The sequence below is a fragment of the Tetrao urogallus genome (genome assembly GCF_951394365.1).
Source record: "Tetrao urogallus genome assembly, chromosome: 8".
NCBI classification, from domain to species: Eukaryota; Metazoa; Chordata; class Aves; order Galliformes; family Phasianidae; genus Tetrao; species Tetrao urogallus.
The window spans coordinates 29,003,322-29,020,915 of NC_136821.1; the positions used below are offsets into that span (position 1 = coordinate 29,003,322).

At 35.5% G+C, this 17,594-nt stretch overlaps 1 pseudogene across 1 annotated transcript in view; it reads right to left on the reverse strand.

The window, feature by feature from the left end:
* LOC306949110 (dynein axonemal heavy chain 7-like) overlaps positions 1 to 17,594 on the reverse strand; it is a 96,369-nt pseudogene that overhangs the window by 18,056 nt on the left and 60,719 nt on the right. The window contains exons 32-41 of the transcript in view: positions 16,144 to 16,490; positions 14,718 to 14,899; positions 13,461 to 13,646; positions 12,654 to 12,817; positions 9,967 to 10,121; positions 8,908 to 9,089; positions 5,945 to 6,078; positions 4,889 to 5,224; positions 2,745 to 2,883; positions 1,534 to 1,690 (exon numbers count right to left, since the gene is read on the reverse strand). The product of the transcript in view is annotated as a dynein axonemal heavy chain 7-like (transcript). The remainder of the gene's footprint in view (positions 1 to 1,533; positions 1,691 to 2,744; positions 2,884 to 4,888; positions 5,225 to 5,944; positions 6,079 to 8,907; positions 9,090 to 9,966; positions 10,122 to 12,653; positions 12,818 to 13,460; positions 13,647 to 14,717; positions 14,900 to 16,143; positions 16,491 to 17,594) is intronic.

Here is a 17,594-nt window from a genome sequence, read left to right on the forward strand (position 1 = left end):
CAAAATACATGTAACTCTTGGAGCAGGGAGCTCAAGTCAGGTCTTCTCTGCTTTTGGAAGAAACCTGAGTTGCAAGAGTAGGAGAAGCAAACGTCAAATAGTTTTCTGATGATCTTGAGACAGCTATATTCATCATACTGTTATTTACGACGAGGGTGCTTGAAGTCATTTTGCGCCCTCTTTCTCCTCCTTTCGTAGACGAAACTGCCCTTTGCCTGGTTGTGCGTTGCCGGGGATAAACCATACTGGTGAAAAAGATGGCCTCTACCAGAGAAAAATGCTTACTGAGACCCGTTAACAAGCACTTCTCAACATTCCTGTGCTTTCACAGGGAAGTATTATTGTTGAAGCTGAATGCTGAAAGAAAATGCTTTTGTAATGAGTAAGAGGCCTAACGCCTCTTCCAGATCAAGACGGTGACAGGCAATGTATATACCGTTCAGGGTTCAATAATGGTGGTCCTAGTTGTGGTGTTCCTAATTGTTTAGATTTTTTTTTTAAATCATTTAACTGATGACCTGACAGTGTAGATCTTATTTTTTAGAATGATGTTTAAGTGAAGAAATTCCTGTTTCAGTTTGTCTCTTTGAATGCGGTTAGTGGTCAATACGTGGACCCTGATTCTTTTCTTCTGCAAGTCAGCACCTTTACTTTAAAATGGTGTAATCTTAGTGTAGATAATGAAATTGTCTCCTCGCCCTCTGTTTCAAAGCCTGTAATTTCCATGTTCGGTTTCTCAATGGCTAGTGTTGGAAGATGAACTGAAGATCTCAACTTACCGTGTAAGTTATGTAAATACTTAAGGCAAGCTTAATTTCTGCTATTTGCCTGTTTCCTGCTATCTGGACAACTGAAGGAGCCGTAGTTTTTAATGGTAGTTTTTAAAATAGTTGGATCGGAACTGTGTGTACAGTGAGAGCTTGGTGTAACTAAAAGCAGAAGAGAAGCGGTATGGTAAAACAAGCGCCAAGAAAAGTTGACAGTAAGATAAAGCAAGTGCCTAAAAGTGGAGTGTAAGTCATCTACAGGGGCTCAGTTTTGAGTGAACAGTAGTGAAAATGTTTAAAGAAATCATTTGTGCCTATCTGTCACTCTGGAATAGGACGCAGGTCTCCTGAATCCCACTTGAGTATTTCTAAAACAGTTACGGTTGTCTTTGTTGCCGTCGTTTTTTAAATTTACCCAAAAAAGCTGAATGCCTATATAACGGTACAAAAAGGCATCCTCAAAGCCTGGTGAACAAATGGACCTACCGATAAGGCAACAGCGGCTGACACGAATTTAGCTTATTTCACTGTCGCCTTACTTCTACAGGTTTTGCCTTCTTTTACTCCAGCCCAATTCAAATTGTCACCTGCTATTCAGTAGCCACCTGACAAACTGGCAGTAATCTGCCCCTCCACACAATTTGCTTAAATTTTTACTTTCATATATGCGGAAACCAAACCCTGTAAAATGACAATACTTCATTTTCTGACAATAAATGTATATTAATTAGCTTATGGAAGAAAGCAATTGGGAATGTTAACGTACCAAGCTGTTGTACACAGTTTTCCATCCGTCTTTAAGTCGCGTAAAATCCTTACGAATGTTTGCTAAGCACGGCAAGCCTTCTAGCTGACAGATTTCATCCCATCCTGTCCAAGGCTATGCCACCGGTCAACAGGAATTTCCACTCATCCTTGCTAATCTGCGGGAAAAATGCTGCTCTCAGAACTAACTAAATAAAATCTGCTAGTTTTAATATGCTCCATAGGAAATCACCATGCTTATGGAATTTCTTAGACCAGTTGAAAAAGATTCCTACCTGAAGCAATTAGTGTCTGATTTTCAGTTAACAATGAATTTGAGGAACTGGAAAACTTAACATAAAAGCTGATTTTAAGAGGATTTTCATTTGTGTTTTTCAATTGGAGGAAGGAGCAGTTTAAGACAACGTTAGATTTGTTCTTAATTCCCAACATTTTGAAGCAGAAAAAGCAAATAAACCCAAAACCCATCCTGGAAATACCTCGTGGGACAACACAGTTTGAAAACTTACGATAATGTGAGTCCAACTATTGGTCTATTACCTGTCTCATTCTTTTTTCTCAAAACTTTGACAGCTTGAATTTTGTAAATGCAAGCAGCTTGTCCACAGCTGTGTCAGCTCTTGAAAGTATTCATTTTAATGCTTCGGTGATACTGTGAAACCACCGAGCAATATTAAGAAGTACTGCCTTGTGGATATTGAGGTTGAAGTGAGTATATTTCATCGTGAATTAAAAAAAAAGAAAGAAAAAAATCCTAGTAAAAAAATATTTTGTAAAGAATTAGTAAAAACGAAACTCACGTTTGCTTTCAGCAATTCCTTGTAAAAAAATTAACAACATTTAACGCTTTAAGTGAAAATGACTTATTTCTTAAATTGCCTCTCACAATTCATTTTTATGCGCTTTGAGAATTCGGAATATGTTAGAGTAAAATTTTGTAAAACCTTAACCCTAAGAATAGTATAGGGCAGACTTAAGTTTTAATAACATCCAGAAAAGTTATTATCATCCTGTACGGTTTTGCCACACCCGTTTGCGACAAATTTATTTTATTCTAGAGAATCTTTTTCGCTTCTAGTGATTGCTTATTAAACTCAAACAACAAAATTCTGGATTAAATATTACTATTACGTATACGCTTATTTTCATATTTTATCCTTTCACTTCTTATGGCTGGTCGTTTGAACGTGAGGATTATTTTTAATTACTTACCATTTTGTCGTATTTCAGGAGATTCACAGTTAGACAAAAAGAGAAGAGCAGCTTGTCCAGTGTGTGTCCACTGTCACACAGTGAGCAACAGACATTGATGTAAAAAGAGTAAATGAAATGATCCTTAAGAATCTTCAACCTACAGGTGTCAGGAAAAGAACCATTCTTCCGTTAATACCATGCTTAAGACCTGTGCATTTTTGAAACCTAATACAAATAAATTAGATCCCCTTACTTGTAAGAAACTCTCTGGTCAATTAGCCTCAAAAGAATCATTAAATTGAGGTACTGATTTTTGACCAAAATAACAAAAACCAAAATTATGACTCCCCGCCACATTTTGCCAAAAAAATGAGTGGTCTCCTTTTGGAGTGGTGAAAAGAACAACGATCTTAAGATTCATTATGGACACAAATACCATGGTTCCAATCCAAACCGCTGACTTTTGATCACCTTCTGTAATCCATTTCCTATTCTACAGATGCTATAATTGCAAATATATGAAAAACTTATGACTGTTAATTATTTTCTTTAAATAAAATAAAAAAGGAATCCATCTATGCAGTTTTATCAGTCATCGTTTCACAAAGAATTACGTTAGAACAGCCAAAAAGAAATGAAAAACCTATACAGATGGTTAGAAACTGAGCACCTGCATTCATACAATTATGTCAAACACAGAAAGAATGAAGAAAAATATAAAAATCTCAGAGCATGTAGTAGCAAATACCACCTGATTAATGGAGATGACCCAGGAAAAAAATCCCATGTGAATTATTAACTGACAGAATTTTCTGTGCCTTAGCAGGTCTGCCTTTTTACGTCTTTGATGGGCAAAGCTGTGAAAATGAGCTTACACCGATCGTGCCCTGGGAATGCATACTGTCAGCTGGAATTCGGGTCCCGCATCTTCCAATTTCTGCTAGCACAAAGTTTTTGTTTCAAATAAACTAAGTAAAAAACTTTTGTCTTACCGCTCGCTGACTTTGATTTAGGAACATAGGCCCATGTGGCTGCTTTTTTGAGACAAGAACACATAAAATTTAAAGTCCAAGAGATAGGTGTATAGAACACACACTGTCTTTTGGGAGAAGGATAAGTTGAACGTAGTTTCAAATATGATAACAAAATATTAAGTCTGACTTGAATGCGTAGCATTTTTTATAAAAATGGGTATGCTAACGTTGAACTATACAGACCTTGACTAAATTCTAATGAAAAAATAACCTTCATATCTCAGTACACCATTAAAACAAACGCTTTTACGTTAAGCGCTACCTTGCCAGGAACCGTACCTTACTCGTACTTAGATGAAACACAGACTGTCACAGATAATTCAGAAATTGTAATCTGTAACACCAACTGTTTTTCTACAGTAGTTTCCCCTGTCTTTCATTCACTGAATGACCACGGAAGTAGCTAAGCTAGAAAAGCAAAGCTCCGTGCATTTAATCCACAGATCTGGAGAAGCCGAAATATAATTTATTTATTGAATTGATGGAATACTGAAAAGATCTCTTAAGAAAATCTCAGTGTAGATAATTCACTTCAGTATTATATTTTGAAAAATCCTACTGCAACCTTAATCAATCACACTTAAAATAAATTCAGGGCTTGCTTTATTAGATCATTGAAGATTGCAGTTTCTCCCGTTCTCGTGAAGAAAAAATGGAAGAGGGAGGGACGCCCAGCATACAAAACCGTAATCAAACATTCCAACATTTGCTGGGTTAATAACTACTGCTTTTCCTACTCTACAGCCTAGGGCCCCGGACGCAAGACTTCATTCTCTTTTACCAGTTGCGTGAATGTTTCTTATCTACTTTGGGAAGGCATACAAAGTCAATACATTAAATACAAAATTAAGGTGAGCGGACCATTTTAATCGCTCTGCTGCTTTGCAATTTCACACGTGGCTACAGTTGTAATTACTAAATAAAATTGCGAAATATGATGCACTTGTATTATATCATGCCATTTTGTCTCTATGAAGAAATTGTCTTCCAGAACAATATCCGGCAGATATATACAAGGAATGTTTCAGAACGTGACGCTTTGCGGGACATGCTTTGCAGAAATGGCAATAACTTTTCTAGGCTAACCGAAAATGTCACCAATTACAAATGGCAAATTATCCCTCTTACCTTGTTAGTAAATCTTCTGATTTCTCTGAGTTATCTATAGACATGGCGAAAAGGTTAATAAACCACATGAGAGAGTACTGATACATCGGCTCAATATTGGCTAGATCGGTGATAGAAAAAAATAATATCGATGAATGGACAGCAATAGGACGATAGCCCATACGAGTGGCATCAATCTTCTTTTCTGTTTCTTCAGCTACAGCTTGCTTTTCAGAAATCTTGTTAGCCAGAACCTTGGAAGAAGACAATATCTTAATAGCAGTTTCATCCTCCAAAATATTTCCTTCTGAAGCCGAAGGAACTTCTAAAATCTTGTCTTCTATTTCTTTTAGTTGCCTATGGTAAAATACAATTTTTTTTTGCTTATTAAATTTGGCAATCTTCTGCTAGTTTTACAGAAGAAGGTTACACGTAGATTCTTGCCACGGTACGCAACTTACGTAAGAAAACTTTTTTGTATCTGTTATTAAGGGTTGGCTTAAATTTCAGAAAAATTAAGCTAATTTCAGACTCCAAATAAACATTGCAAAGGGAGAATGTGTCACAACATTTTGAATGCTACACGTTTCATGCTTTGATCTGCGGGCAAAGATCCCTTCCGCATGTGCAATAATAGCGAATATAATGCAGAGTGGGAAAAAAAACCACTGTAAAACATCAACATTTGTGAGGACAGCAAATCATGTTAATAACAAATAATGTTAATAACCTTGAAAGGGACATGTAAAGACAGGAGACAGGATCAGGAGTTTGCTCTACGATGACACATCCCCCTAACTTCTTCACTATTTTACTACAGTCCCACAGATAGCAAACTGTGTCTGTGACAAAAAGCCATAAATGGTACGAGTAAGAGAAAGACCGTGCGTTCTGATCAGTCTAAAAGCCAAACGAGCCGAGTCCGGGCTCTCAAAAATCATGCTCTTGAATTTCCAGTTAAATCAGACCTAAATAATAGAACAATTAAAAAATGCCTCTGAAAAGTATTTCCAATGATTTTGATTTTCCTAAACTGCAATCTGCTTCTGTCCCTAGCAAGGGAAATTATCTTCATACCTTTTATTTGCAGCCCATTGAAGGATGAGCGCTTGTTTTTCTGCTTCAAGATCTGGTCTTTCTCTTGCAACTACTATTCCAAGAAGCTGATCCTGCATTCCTTCTGAAGTTATCATGAAATTCAATAGCGCTACCTGTTAGAAGGAAGATGTTTTGAGAATTGATCATATAGAATTAAAATGCTTCCTCATTTACAGGATGAGGATTGCATAATGACGCGTTATACGAAAATTGGATGGTAAATGAATAGCAGATGAGAGTTTAAGATCGTGTACCGGAAAGTTAGTGCTTGAAATTACACTGAAACTCTAATGCTTCAAGTGACGGATTCACGTAACATAAATGAACGCTTGCACATAAAAAAAGGATCTTCCCTTTCGATACCTTTAGCCTTCAAGTAGCTTTTTCAGAGAGATTTATACGAATGGAAGATTGAAATTAATGCACAAGTTCTGTAAATACATTGGTTCATGTTTGTTTTCCAGATCTGTTCAATCTGAACATCCCACTGCAGAAGGGATGCCGACACAGTATTTTAGAAAAATACAAATACAGATCACTTTTTAGAATTTTAAAAAACTTCCTACTACTTCATAATCAGTCTTTGCAATTTTCATCAAGGAAGTGGAAACACAGATGCTGGAGTTAACTTTTAGTTGACGCTGCTCCAGCAATATACACTTTCCCCCCCTTAATTGTCCTGTTCTCATGTAGTTTGTAGTTTTCTCTTGAGAAAATCAGTAATAAAAAAAAAAAAAAAAAGACATTTTAAAAACTTGTTCACTAAAAGAATTTCTGTACCGTAACATATTTATAACTGACTCAATAAATGATGTGCTCTGGCTGAAAAAGCAAAAAACATGTAATGTTTTGTACGAAAAAGGTAAAAAAATACATTACCAGTAGAGACTAGAAAATCCTTGATGTGCGTAATTCAAAACCAAGAAAATCAACTCACTGATTAAAGTCTTTGCTTGAAGGAACTATCCTGTAAGACTATAGGTTCTCTCTGGGCTTTTTTGGTAGGTATGGATGATCATTAGCTTGTATTTCCAAAAAACATTCACCTGAACCTCGGGATTAGTGACGATACAGAATACCCGTACAGTCAATTTGTCTTAATCTTCTTGCACTATTAGTATGAAAAGTTGTCAATTCTTTTTTCCATGAGCTTCGCTTGCCAAGTTAGTAGAGATAGTATTCTCGTTTTCTTAAAATAGAACATTAATAGGTATTCCTTACACCACACCTAATTTGGGGCTCTTTCACTGCTTTTTTTAAACGGGAATTTTGAGGGAAAGTTCAGTTGTACGTGACTCTAAGAATCATTATGATCTTTACAAGCATCACGGCCTACTTTCTTCCCCCATCTTCTCTATAATTTTAATACTGGTAAACCAATACATAACGTATAGAGGGATCTAAATATACAGATTATATACATCTAAAGGTTATTAGCAGCAGGAACATTTCAGAAGCTCCATTTCTCTTCCTCGAAGCAAAAAGTTTGCTACGAGCAGCTCTGAGGTAATTTTCGATTGGAGCGGCTACGCTCTGAAAAGTTGGCTGGCTCAGATACCTGAATCGCTGAGGACTAAGTGCAAACGTTAAAATCTGCATTCTTCCTTATCCTCAGAGGGCCGTAATGATGTTTTTAACGCATGTGAATAGACAGCATTCCTAGAGCTGAAAATCATGAGGTTTTTTAGTGCTTTTTGAATTACTCAATTTCTAATAAATAATCTTACAAATGGAGGAAAGATACTCTGACTGACTAATAACCGCAAATATATCTCTGTACTGCAAATACGTTTTATGTGTGTCTTTGAAGGCTTCGCTATATAAGACATCAGAATTCATTACGATCATTTCCATGAAATACGATAGTCCTATCAATAACTATTTTCTCTGGACTCTTTTTCCATTAGCTATCTCCAGAGCGACCTTCAGGATAATCACAGGGAAGGGTGTTACAATTATGTTCAGACAAGGTTACTTAGATATTACTTTTCTGTCTTCTTCTCCCTGTGTCAATTGCTGATTGACAACTAGAAGATTTTAATTCTAGTAACTATCAGCAATTCTTAGGAAATAATTTTCATACAATTCTAAATACATACATACTGGACTAAGAGTACATCTTTCGTAAGCTCTCTTTCCTGTTATATTTCAACTTTTTTTCTTTTCCTGAACCTGACGGTAATTATCTTTTTTGATAAAAGAACTGAACAAAAGTTATTCCCTTTCATTCATTTTTGTGCTTTTTTCCCCCACTTTCAGTAGTCCTTCACAGTTGAAACTTAGCCTTCCACATTGCTGAATATCACGTTTACAAAGCTTGACTCAAAGATTCTGTGTTTCAGTACAGCCTTTAGCCAAAGTACCTATTTGCAACATTTTTCAACTAAAAACTCTTTAAAAGGAATGATGAAGAAAAAGTGCAATACTTCTCTCAAGTAATGTTAAGATGAAAAACCCACCCGTTTTATTCTTCAAAGCAGAAAAATGCTTTTTTTTGTTCCTCAAATATAAAAATTATTTCCCGATTTTAGCATTTGTTAAGAATTCTTATTATTATATCTTTCATAAAGGAGGCACAATGTCAGAAATTACCTATACTACAAAATAGAATCTTGAATATGAAAGTCTAATTAGAGTTCGCATGTCATGCAAATGTTATATTAAATCTCTGAATACGCTTTTGTAATAAAGGTTACTGAGAGCATCAAGAGATATAGACTGGAAAAGGTGTTACAATAAATCAACAGTTTCTTAGAGTATGAAAATACATTGTTATTGGAATGTGATGTATTAGACATCAGATACAACACCAGTCTTCCAGTAGTGCTGAAAAGAAAACAAAATTGTAAGTGAGGAAGACTCAACAAATGCCGGAAAATCTTCCCCGCTGTAGTCAAGGAATCACTCGAGTTAAAACAGAGTTATACTTTCAAAATTCTCACCTTGGAAGATATTTCAGGAAGATAGTGTGGATTTCTCAGCATAGTTGTAGCATAAATGCGGAATTTGGGAGCATACTCAATAGTGGAGTCTCCGAGGCAAATGCATATTCTTCCTGACTGCTTAAATGTCTGTTTGAGCAATAGTGGCTCTAGAATAGGATCCAGTTCTTCTCCGATATTCTCTAGAAGCATTTCAACACAACGTAAGCATTAGTAGGGCCGTCTTGGCATTTATACTATTTATACTACTTAATGTATAGTATTGTCTTTTGCAATTTGTAAGCAATGCACAAAAAGTGAAAATATCTATCGGGCAAAATTTACATATCTAATTAACGTTTCTTAGAGCATTTGGCCAAATGAAAACCAAATTAAAGAACTGAATTTTTACTTTATTCTTTTTTTCCTAATATTATATCTGTTTTCAAACAAGCAGCTGAATCTCCTATTATTGCTGCCGATGGATTAGAACAGCAGTTTAAAATTACCATCTTAAAAAGGGACGTAACAACAAATCATACGCCATGTGCCACCGAAAGAAATCACTTCGAGTATCCCTGCCTTCTTGTCTCTCAATGCAAGACTTCAAGAACATCAAAATTGAAAGAGAAATTACGGAGAATAAACAATCTATTTCTTTACTGGAGCTCCAGTTATCCAATTAAAATTAGCTGCAATTATCATTACGTATTCTATTAACTAACTCATTTATGTTTGAGGGTAAAACAGTACGGCAGCTGCAGTAAAATTACCAAATCTGGGAATCATTAAATTATCACAACCTAGCGCTCGAGTAATTCGTACTCTTAAAAAGCCATAAATAGAAACAACATTACTTTTTAGAAGTCATATGACTGTAACATGAAAACAAAAGACAGTTCTTGCAGAGCAATTAAAAGATACCAATTAAACTGAGGATTAGAATCATTTTCTCCTAAGAATTAGCTTATAACCTGCATCAAGGACATCAACGATGGCAGTTAAAATTTGACACCAGAGTTCCATTGTGCCCTCTCCATGTTTTCCTGTAATTTACACTTTCATTATTCAATAACTTACCAGGACTGTCAAACTGAATGCAGTTTTCCAGTGTTGTAACAAACTGAGGGTCGCTGAGCTTGATCACGTGCAAGCTGTTGACTTTTTCCATATTCTTTATCCATTTATTTGTTTGACCCTGAGGATCTATCATAAGAGGCCATCTTCTTGCATTTCTGAAGGGAAAAGTACACATTTAAAGGCTGAAACATAAGCTCTTAACTGTTACCTCAAAGTCATTTTTAAGGCAATGTATTTTCTTTTTTCATTAAAACAAAAGCTTGCAAGTCCAAAATCCTACTAGGTACATGCTCGGCTGTAATCTTGAGTGGATTAAGAGGAAACGTGAAACTTCAAGTTATTTGCTCACAAAAAATAACTTCCCACTTTCAAAAAAAGTTCTTAGAATAATAATTCTTAAATCCTAGAAAGATTAATCTCATTAAATTCTATAATTCTTTCAAACTAAAAGATCACTGTAAGTTTGGAAATTCTGAACAGCTTTAATGTTGTAGACTTAAGTTAGCATTGCCAAGTGAACGAAAGGAATTTTCAATGCAACAGGTGACTTATACTTCAAGATATCATCTTTTAAACCTAACCCTAAAGCACAATCGACACGCAAAACATCTCAATGTTATTTTTGCCAGAGCTAATTACTACTTCATGTGGTTTTTTTTGCAGCATTCTTTACCACACGTAGGTACGCTGACTCTAATAACAGTCAAACACGGATGGTCTCCATCGCTGTTGAAACCATTTTTAATGGACAAAAATGCACAAGCAATACCATGTATGTTTCAAAAAAAACCTCCAAATAGCTCTCAAATTCTACCTTTTAAAAAAAAAAAAAAAAAAGTGTTTATCGTTATAAAAACCTCAAGTTGCATTTTTATATTGCTCTTGAGGTCCTAAAAAAAAATGTAGGCACACACATATAACGACAAGCATAACACGTACTTTCAACCTGAGCTAAACTTATCTGATTTTTCAAAATTGCGAGCCATCGTTATTTAGTTTTAAAATGCTAATCATCTTCTCGTCAGTTCAAAGGGAATTTTGATCAAAGCTTTATAAAAGTGATGGGAGGGGATGTACTGTGGAAGCGGTGGATTCATTAACATGTGTCAACTTTGGAGCTTAGGTGATCGAATTATTAATATGGTAATTGCTTACAAAGTTACATGCTACATTCATAATCTCAGCACACCTCCACAAACTTCGATAAAAAGTTTCGCTTCCAGACGTACGATCAATTCTAATTTTTAAGTGTGAAAAATACATTGAGGTTTTTAGCTAGTGAATTATTCTTTGACATCTGTTTAGTTTTGTACTCACAGCACCTGCCTAATTACCAAAGCTGAATTATTAACTGCACATCTATGTTTCGAAACGTTAGCTCAATATACAATATTAGCTAAGTGTGAAAACGTTTGCTCTGCACTAAAAGAAGTATCCGACCACCAGCACTGCACAACATCAGCCTCCTCAAACAGTGACAAGAATTTTCATGTAAACGATAACAGAAGTGAAAAGATTTATATCAGCAAGTTCATGAGATGCAATATTGCAGAAAAGATGTAAAGGATGTTTTACATAAGTATCAACTAACAGGCTTGCCAACCACTAACCTGGTTCTAAGAAGATTTTATTCTTTGTATGGAAAATACAGAGCAACAGATGTGAAATGAAGTATATGGGGTAACAATCACAAAGAGAACACCAGTCAAAACAAGGTGAACTCAGCTTCTGTTGCCCGAAGAAGAAAACCCAGTAGCTGGAAATTGGTAGCTAAGTGCTGGCGAGCATACTGGACAGAAGCGAGAGGTGCTTCATTGAGTCATAACGGGCCTGGATGTTACATCATTTGGCAAAATACTGTCTGTAGACAAGCAGGTGAGATCTATAGCATCTCCTTATCATTTCCATATAGGAAAAAAGTAAGTTATCCTCACAGAAGGATTTACAAAATAGTCTCCATTAGCCCTGCAGAAACGCCCCTTGGTAGTAAGAGACAGCACATTTATTTTAAATTAACAGAGCTTTAGTTTTTGAAGGATGATTACTTTCGTATCTACTAATTATACTATGAGCATAGAATTCTATTCTTTCACTTCTTGCATCATTCATGAATTCAAAATAGGATAAAGTCAAGCTTTAGAACAGAATGTTTATCACTTAGTATTTCTTCTGCGAATAGCTTCTGTTTAATCAATCCGCCACAAAGAACCGATCAACAAAAAAGCACTGTCATAAATACCTGAAATATATATTAATTTGAAGGTGAATATCGTTTTGGGGTTTTTTTTATCCTGTGTTTACGCATGTATGGAGACGTCCCAAAGCACAGGTGAAGCGCTTTAGAACATCTTAAACTGAAGAGTAATCCCGTACGCAGCACGTCTGTGAAATATCATTGCTTTTGGTATCTTTATAGCAATCCAGAGGAGTTTAAAAAGAGGAGAGGGAATTCACAGATTTAAAAACTTCACATTATGAAGCTGAAGGGTATTAAGCTGAAGGGTATTATTAGTATTTCTTCAATTGAAACATTACAGTCATTTATTTATTATAACTCTGGTTGTTAAACTGGCTATACAGTTTAAACGTACGCAGTAGAAAACCATCTACACAGGTAGTTAACAGACAAGCATGTTGTAAGAAAGCAATTAAAAACAACTACGCTTTTGAAGATTTGTTTTACTTATGAGATAATGATGCCGTTATCAATAGAAAATGTGTCAGAGGGTAACCCAGCAATATTCCAAGCTCTGATTTTCACTGGCTCTCCCAAGGTAGTCGTTCAGGAAAAGTCATCAGAACAAGGAATGTTTCTCACTTTACACAGTAACATCCACACTTTGGTTTGCATGTAGATGAAAAAAGAAGCAAATATTAACTAAAGTTCTGCCTATTTACAATATTTCCACAACTATTAAAAACATAATTTTCAACGCATTTCCTGTACTACATGCTACTCTCAAGAGCAGTATATCTCCAAACAGAGAGAAACTCATGCTTCTGTACAGGATATCTAAAAATGTCACTAAAAATGCCTTTGTGTGTGATTTCTATACATGAAATATATGTATATTTGGTTAGAGATGCCTCCATGTGTCTTTCAAGAATTCACACTTGCCAGGAATACATCTGAGAACCCTTTTCGATATTTCTCCAAAAATATTCCTACCTTCCCAGACACAAAGTGAGTTACTTGAAATGCACTTAAAAGAATAAAACAGAAAACTCTCAAAATTATGTACATGGGATGTGTAAAACCTGCTATTTATTTACGCCATAAATACTTATAAAATGAACTCCCTCTATAAAGGATTTAAAACAGTAATATCGAAGTGTCTGTACTACGAAGAAAACAATAGTTCAAAAGAGTGGCACAACATTTTCTTGAGAAAAATGGAGAAAATAATTACTTTGATTAAAAATGAGGGAAGAAGTAAAGTGAATTAAATTTAGATTATTAAAAAACACATGCATGAAGTTACAGGGCACATTACTTTTCTGCAGCTGGATGTAAATGCTCCTAGGTAAGCTACAATTCCTGACGAAATAAGTGTATCTCCAGTCAAATTGATGTACTGCCTTGCCAGCTCCAAAGCGGTCTCATTCCAATGAGTTTTTTCACCACCGAGGCCTCCAATCAACTGCTCTGCTTGCTGCATTTTTTTGCAGCATAGGTCAACCTTAAGGGAAAAAGAAATGAAACTGATTATTTATGTGATCGCTTGACAAATTAAAAAAAGTATTCACAATTAATTTCTCTTTGCAGGTGCTTTCTTACACAATTTCCTGAAACATAAAGAAAACATCGATTTACAAATGAAATGCTTCAAAAGCAAAAACACTCTCGCTACCGGCACAGTGAAACCCATTAAATTTCAGCTGCCTTTTCATCTAAATTAAGAAAGACAACAAATATAAAACCCGCAATTCATGATAGCTCCGCGTGCGATACGGAAAGTACTAAAGTAAACGAAACAATCTATGTGTCGCAAAATAATCAAAAACACCTCAAAGAGATCGTTGTCTTACTAAAGTAGGTACATTATTTCCTATGAGAAAAACACAAATACACAATCTGCATTTCTGTTGTTGCAGGTTTTTATCTAAATCAGCTTTCCAAGTTTTTTCCAAATTTTCCAATTTGATTTAACAGGTATTTAATCCAGCTCTGTTTGAGTTCTTTCTATCTAGTATGGACACATTTCAGGCAAAGGAGAAGATAAAATGGCTCAATTTTAAATTCTGATAGTATTCTTGTAACAAAACCTTATGACGTTGTATTACAAATCTTAAAAACATAAAATAAAAAACCATTGTCTAAAAGTTGTACGTCTCTGCACGCACAGTACCTCTGCAGTCAGAAACAGTTTACTATGAACACACTAAAAATTGTTTTGGCACAAAAGGTGTAAATAAAACCTCAAATGTATTGGCCTGCAAGTTAACATTTAATCAAACCTGTTGAAACCGCTGAAAATTAACCACCTCCGAGGAAAGCAAATGTGAGTGAGGATGCAGGAGAGCTATGCCTGTAAATCACATCTGCATTTTTCATTACTCTAAAGCATTCGTTCCCTATGCTTCGTCCATTCAAATCTTCAAGATCTTATCACTGAAATAAAAAGAAGTCAATCTACAAGTAAGACAGCACACAGGCAGTTAAAAGGAAAAATACCATTTGATAATGAAGTAAATTTCAAGTAACTGATGAAAAATCAGTGGAACAACAGTTCATATTTTGCATCATGTACCTGATTTTCTAGGTCAGCCTTCCCCTGTTTCTTGGATTCCAGCGTCTGCTGGAGTACAGCCAATTTATCCTAGACTTCTTTCAGGTCAGCTTGTTTCTTTCTTAGACCATCCATAGCAATCTTCAATTCTCCTTCAGCTTCATTCAACTTCAGCTTTTTGGGCGCAACATTTTTTTATCACTCTAAACAAAGTCAAAGAATAAATTGAACACCTGAAAAATGCACCCTCATTCCAGAATTACTATCAAAAAAAGTTAATACAGGAAAGACAAAGGGAAATGACAGCAACTCTGCAGCTATGCACTGTCCTGTTTTTCATTATTCGGTGGTATGAGAAGACAATTGGTGTTTGCTTCATTTGCTTCATTACTTATTTCTGTGCTGCTACTGACTGACTTTGGCAGTTTCTGCAAAACTTTCTGTAATAACTAATACCTTAAAGTGAAAATGGTTATCCTTCTGAGTTGTATCTCATTTAGTCACAACTTAGAATCCATTACAGATGGATTTCTGCCACTGGAAACACATAAATAATTGTATTAAGTTACAGATACACTGTACACGTGCAAAGAGCTAACCCACAAGGAAATTAATAGCTTTTCATATCCAAGGATGTATTTTCCAGTTTTGAAGACTCCAGTATTTTCTACCAATACTTCTATGAGGAGAGCATTGGAAGCAACACAGAATGGAAAACATACTGTTTATCTTTCCAAAAACGTAGCAAGACAAGGTGACAGAACATCCCTAACTCACTATTCCATGAGTATTAACTTTGTAATTAATTAATCCTCTCTCTTACTTCTAAGTTGCATATCCTGTTCAAAGTCCACATTTGTAGTTAATTTTCTCTCAGAAAATAGGTCACCATAACATCTGAAGTTGTTCTCAAATGCAGAACTAGCAAGTATGCATTTCCTAATATTTTAGTCAACGACTACGATTCTAACGCTACTTACCATGACTCAAATTTCAGATTGACCTTAGTCACCCAGTGGTGATTTACTGTTAATTGTGGGTTCCAAATATTTCCGAGTAGGAAACATCATCAAAACTACGTATATTTTTCAGCGCACCAAAAACAACGCGCATAAGGATACGCAAGGTATCCTCAGGGCTCGATACGGTCAGAAACTTCTAAAGACATTTCAATAATATCTCTGTTTGCTATGTGCAACACTCTAAAAAGGTTAACTTTATTTGCTAACTGAATAAGCATTGCTCCTGTGCCTTCTCAGAAAAATCTAGAACTGAAAATCAGGATATACACCTTAACATCAGATATCTTCTATGAATGAATGTTTATGACTGCTTATTTGCACAAATCTTGCATCGGTAAGAAGTAGTATCAAATTTCCTTTAGCGTAAATACAAACTCACTTCTTCAACAAAGTTTATTTTAATTACTATTTTTACACATACTTACTTATCATAAACATCCATGGCTATGACCCATTTGCATAGACCCACTGCTGCCATGGAAGCATTTTGAATCTTGTCTGGTACAAACTCAGGATTTGTAAGATACTGTTTTCTTATGATAGCCATGTAAGCCGGGGGAATGTTATCCTTGTCGTATTCATGAAGGGACTGAAGAAATCTTATGTCACCAAGAAGTCTCTTAGCCGGGCCCCAGAAATCCTCACTTTTTCTTTCGGAACCTGTTGGATCAGGAATCCTATCTGCCTTGATACCTTTAAAGATGCATATGGCCTCCATTACAAGCTTGACAACAGCAGGAGGACTCTTCAAGGACTTAACCACTGTAATATCCTTACAAACATACAAACGAATAAAACAAAACAAAGTAAAACATCCAACTTTTAGAACTCTGAACATTCGTTTGAATTAATTCCTCTGTTACAGTAGAAATAATAAGCCTTTTTCTATCAAGATAATATTTTTCCACATACACCTACTATTTTCAAACTCGATAATTTGAAACACATTACGATTCCAAAAGCTTGTGTATTTCTCACGTATATATAGCTCACTTTCATTCTGAAAAAAAAAATAATACTTTTTTTCACCCCCCACTCTACTTCTCTCTTTGAAGTGCTCTGGAGTTCAAATTAACATTGCCTTCTCAACAAAAAGACACGAAAGCTAGTTAACAGTCAATTTGGAGGAGTAAAAAAGTCTAATCTGTAGCTCATTTTCATACGTAATTTCTGCCCCTGAATCAGCAGAGGGCATTGCACTTCAGTCACGGAGTTCAGACGTTCTACCGCTAACCTTCGGTTCAGGCTCTGTAACAGTATTTCCAAACTTATAGAATCAATTCAGCAGTGGCTTAATAGATTTGGGATAACACAAGGCAAAACTGTCTCCAACCATAGTGCTCTCCAAGTACTGAATTAAATCAATTAGTACTCTGGTCAGTTATTAAACCCCCAGAATGAACTGAAGGAGGAAAGAAGTAACTAAGAAAAACACTGCATCACGCAAAGAAAAATCTCCAATTTCTAATATGAATAAGCAATGTTTAAAATGCAAATGTGTAAGCATAGCGTAAAAGAACAAAATAATTCTACAAGTGCAAACAGAGCCAATTAAACAGAAGGTAAGTGAACTAAAGATTTATGTAACATCATCCTTCTCCAAGACTAACTCTGCATGGAAATTCAATTTCTAACAGCCTTTCTCAGAAAATAATGTACTTAAAACATTAATGGAGTTCTAGACTCACAATTATCTTGCCAGTTGGTGCTAGATTTTGACAGTTCACCAAGGTTTTACTTAGTTTTTATTTTGAGTTCTAAGACCTTGGCAATTTGGATAGAAAGACATATCTTCTACGTTCTGGAAATCTCTACTCATGCCACAAAAACACAGAAATGATAAGACTGGATGAAAATAGAAAGAAAATAACAACAG